The 5,296-nt window shown below is 31.2% G+C and overlaps 1 long non-coding RNA gene across 1 annotated transcript; it reads right to left on the bottom strand.

Moving 5' to 3' along the window:
• Positions 1–40: 40 nt before the first annotated feature.
• LOC132717768 (uncharacterized) lies at positions 41–4,919 on the bottom strand. Its single transcript, XR_009623993.1, has 3 exons — positions 4,804–4,919; positions 950–1,015; positions 41–148 (listed from the first exon to the last, which is right to left on the bottom strand). It is a non-coding gene; the product is annotated as an uncharacterized LOC132717768 (long non-coding RNA).
• Between the last annotated feature and the right edge of the window lie 377 nt (positions 4,920–5,296).

Here is a 5,296-nt window from a genome sequence, read left to right as displayed (position 1 = left end):
GAAAAGGGAGTTTTTAAAAGCAACTTTATTTCTTTTTGCTTTTTTTTGGGGTATTTGGATCTTTGTTGACAGAACCATCTTTTTCAACATTTCTCTGTCCTTGTGCATTCATATTGCGGATTTTTAAAGATGATCAAACAAAGCGGAGCTGAAAAAACAACAACACAACTTATCAAATATTTGATTTGAGAGGATAACAATGAGCTACTTCACTTGTTTGGTTTTTTACTCTTCCTAGACAATGGAAACAAAAAATACAGAAATTTAAAATGATTTACAAATAAATACTGAACATTACCAGTTTTCATTGTAAATTATCAACCAAAGAAAGCAATTTTACATCAAAGGACTTACTATGACAATTTGAGGCAAGTAAAAACTTTTCATATAGACATTGTCATATTATTACAATGACGCAGAAATAGGTCGGTGGGTCATATTCATGGTTATCTATGATATTGAAATTTTTATTGCTCTTACATTATTACAAACAAATAGTTTAAATTTCACAAAGTTGTACTCTTAAAGTTAAAAACCACTGGTTGACATACTGAGAGCAACCATAGGTTATTTTAGATGCATAACTCTAATGCGGTCTTAAATGAAGGCTACATAGTATTTGAAAAAATGCAAAAGTAGGTCTCTAGGTCATAGTCATATTCACTTTTATCTGCACACTAACATGACCAAATTAAATCTAGATACAAATGTATTAACATTTCCGGCATTAAATATGAAACTTTACAAAATTTAAAGCCCTACTGTTGACAGAAATTATTAAACTAGAAGTTTTTCTAAATAGAAATGCAAAAAGCATGCCCATGGATGGAATGTATATTCTAATGAAGTACACAACGCTACTGAAATAGATAATTTCTACTTTATTTCAAAACAAATTCTATTATATTTTTAACAAAATTTGACAGTACAAATAAGGTAATTGACTAACCTTGTGTAGTTGGCTTTTTTAAAACTTAAACTGTACGAAAACAGCAATCCGACAGGTAAATATACTCTGCAAAAAAAAAGGAAATTTAAATTTTTTTCTTAATTATTTTTTTAAGCTCACCACTGACTCACAGGATTGCTATTATATCTGAACAATAGTACTTGTAATGTACTAAATTTGACACTCTCAGCACAAACCAGGAAGTTTTAAAAACTAAAAAAATAACAAATACATGTATTGTGTCATTTAATTTCAATACAAACACAATCTTAAAATAAAGTTCAGATCCAGCATGCCAATGTATTTGTGTCACCTACATTATGATTTGGATTTCCCTTTACAAATAAACTGGAAAAAATAGACTAAATATTTAAAGGACCTGCTGGCTATATATGGCCAATGCCATGTTTGGAAAATTACTTACTCAGTATTGGTTTTCTAACAGTTAAAATTAGAAACTGCGTCCCTTTCTTTATTGTGAAATAAACAATGCTACACTAGAACATAATGGTTAATGATCAACAAGGAAGGAAATCATATTGCTTTCAATAAAAAAATAAGACTTAATCAAATGTACTAAAAAAACTATTGACAGTTTTTATAAGAGGCAATTTGTAAAACATTTGTTGTGGTTAAATGTAGTGGTCTTACAAAAATATAATACAGTAATAATTAAGTATGATAAAAAAAGAAATTTATGTAAGTATCATATAAATAAATACAAAAGGCTAAAATGAGCCAAGAAATAAGATTAGAAATTAAATTTATCAGTAAATTGAAACTAAACTGCATTTAAAGCTGCGCCATCATCGCAGCCTCCAGATGAGCTAAAATATTTCAAAACAATTAAATTTGAGAAAAATATACTTAGATTTTGAAAAAAGTAAAAAGATTTAAGATTCAAGTAATAATTTACATATTATGTGTGATGAAATAACTGATTTTTCAGTATTTACCACCATTTATTTTACTGTGTGACTAACACAGTAGGGGCTAATTTTACATATTTTAAACTCTTTTGGCATTATTAAAGAGGATTGTAACTGAAAATTACTTTCTTTGTTCACTTAATAATATTTTACTTTTAAACTAATTTTCAAAATTTTCATGAAAATTAGCATAATTAAAACTGGAGGCATGCTGCTTTAAATTATTGTAACCTATAATTGCTTATAATATATAGTAGACCTGAATCTATAATGTATACTGTTGATTGCTCAAGTTTGGTGTTTTTATATTTAAGAATCTCCAAAATATATAAATATAATGTTCAATTGACATGTACCGTAAAATTCCTATTAAATGCCTCTCCCTTTATAGTCTCCTCCCCCCCGCCCCACTCCAGGCTTTTTGATATGGAAAAATCTACTCATCAGTGCTGAACTTATGAGTAAATCCATAATTTTATTCAAATCCTTCAGAATCCATTCTATTTTATAGTAAACACAACAAGAGGGCCATGATGGCCCTGAAGTCGCTCACCTGTATATAGGCCCATCGAGCGGGGCCAGTTTTAACCCCAGCGCTTTTATTTAAACTAACTTGGTAGACACCCATTAGAAGATATTTCATGCTTAACATCCAAGGTCTAGCTGGTCAAGTTTTTTTCTTTACACATATAGTTAAAAATAATGACACACCTGGGGCAGGGCCAGTTTTGACCCAAGGGCTTTGATTTGAACAATCTTTGTAGACACTTACTAGAAAATGTTTCATGCTTAATATCTAAACTCTAGCTATTAGGGTTTTTTCAAAGGAGACTTTTAATTTTTTGCTATACACATATAAGGAAAATCAATGTCAGCCGGGGTGGGGCCAATTTTGACCCTAGGGCTTTTATTTGAACAAACTTGGTAGACAATCACTAGAAGATGTTTCATGCTTAGTATCTAAACTCTAGCTATTTGGTTTTTTTCAAAGAAGATTTTTTAAGTTTTTTCTATACACATATAAGGAAAATCAATGACCCCCGGGGCGGGACCAATTTTGACCCCAGGGCTCTTATTTGAACAAACTTGGTAGAAATTCATTAGAACATGTTTCATGCTAAATATCTTAGCTCTAGCTCTTTGGGTTCTTTAACAGAAGATTTTTTAAGTTTTTACTATATGTATATAGGGATAATCAATGACCCCCTGGGGCGGGGCCAATTTTGACCCTAGGGCTTTTATTTGAACAAACTTGGTAGACACCCATAAGAAAATGTTTCATGGTAAATATCTTAGCTCTAGCTCTTTGGGTTCTTTAAAATAATTTTTTTTAAGTTTTTACTAATTATGCCTATAGGTAAAATCAAAGACCCCCTGGGGCGGGGCCAATTTGACCCCAGGGCTTTTATTTGAACAAACTTGGTAGACATCCATTAGAACATGTTTCATGCCAAATATCTAAGCTCTAGCTCTTTGGGTTTTTTAGAAGAAGATTTTTTAAGTTTTTACTATATGCATATAGGGAAAATCAATGACCCCCTGGGGCGGGGCCAATTTTGACCCCAGGGTTTTTATTTGAACAAACTTGGTAGACATCCATTAGAACATGTTTCATGCTAAATATCTTAGCTCTAGCACTTTGGGTTCTTTTGGGGCTTTTATTTGAACAAACTTGGTAGAAATCCATTTGAACATGTTTCATGCTAAATATCTTAGCTCTAGCACTTTGGGTTCTTTAAAAAAAGATTTTTTATGTTTTTACTATATGCATATAGGGAAAATCAATGACCCCCTGGGGCGGGGCCAATTTTGACCCCAGGGCTTTTATTTGAACAAACTTTGTAGACACACATAGGAAGATGTTTCATGCTAAATATCTTAGCTCTAGCTCTTTGGATTCTTTAAAAGAAGCTTTTTTAAGTTTTTACTATATGCATATAGGGAAAATCAATGACCCCCTGGGGCGGGGCCAATTTTGACCCCAGGGCTTTTCTTTGAACAAACTTGGTAGACACTTACTAGAAGATGTTTCATGCCAAATATCTAAGCTCTAGCTCTTTGGGTTTTTTAGAAGAAGAGGTTTAAAGTTTTTTCTTTTGGTTGCCATGGCAACCAGAGTTCTGCATGGAATTAAATTCTTTGAACAATTTTTAAGGTGACCACCAAAGGAACATTCCTGTGAAGTTTGGATGAAATTGGCTTAGTGGTTTATGAGGAGATGTCATTTAAAGCAAAAGTTTATGGACGGACGACGGACGGACGGACGGACGGATGCCGGAAGAAAAGCGATCACAAAAGCTCACCCTGTTACTTTGTGACAGGTGAGCTAAAAATGTATCATATAAACTTTAATACCTTTTTAATGTTATTACCAACACTAGCTATCGCTAAATGTATTTACAATGATTTTTGGATTTAGGAAAAACTGTGTTGTAATAATAGCCCCCCGGTTTAGCCCTGTATGTAGCAAAAAATATGATAGGAATGATTAAGATCAACCAGAAAAGGTGACGTTCAATGAACGCAACAATCACATAACCCAGCAACAAGAACCAGAGGCAAGGAGCCCAGGAGGACCCCAAACAAAAACAGGACAGGGTGCAAGGCAGAGCACGGACAGGACAACCACTCAAATGATACTTAAAAGAAATAATAGTAAAAAAATATTTTATCAGAAGAATTTACTGATCTGACAACTTAAATGATAATAAAATACCAATTTCAGGCAACATCCAATAGAAACTTTACAGTGGACATTATGATTTTTATATATTAATTTATATAATACAATTTTAACTTTCAAAATGAAGATCAAATTAAAGATGTCAAAGTAAATAAAACAGGCTATACTCAAAATCATACAACTAAGAAAGGAATATAATTGAAATAAAATACTTTAAATATTAATAGTTTGAAAAGACTTACATGTATTTTTAATCACTTGTAAACAGAAAAATGAAGACAGTTTTTTACAAAATGCTAATCACCTTTTCTTTGTATTGATGAAACAATAATGACAATTGTTTAACAGATATCTACTAGTATATATACTAGTAGATATCTGTTAAACAATTGTCATTATATGCAAAACTTCCAGGTTATTTTACAAAAATCCCCTAAAAAATATACGTTACTAAAAATAGATCTACCTCATTATATCGTATGACATAAATACTTAATAGATCATATTTCAAATATACAGTCTTTTAAATAAGTCAGTTGTGGTAAAAATTGTCTTTTATTCCCTTATATCAATAAATGGTTGACAAATGTCACAATTGAAAGAAAAATTGTTTATAATATCATTTATGGATGTACAATGTAAACATAACATAAAATTGATCTTTGGATAATAATGTTTTAATCAGTGATAGTCAGATAATATCATAGTATTTCTTTCAATACAAATTACTTCCTT

Source organism: Ruditapes philippinarum, unplaced genomic scaffold, assembly GCF_026571515.1.
Source record: "Ruditapes philippinarum isolate M1 unplaced genomic scaffold, ASM2657151v2 ctg10837_1_1_1_1, whole genome shotgun sequence".
NCBI lineage: Eukaryota > Metazoa > Mollusca > Bivalvia > Venerida > Veneridae > Ruditapes > Ruditapes philippinarum.
This window is presented reverse-complemented; position numbering and strand designations above follow the sequence as displayed.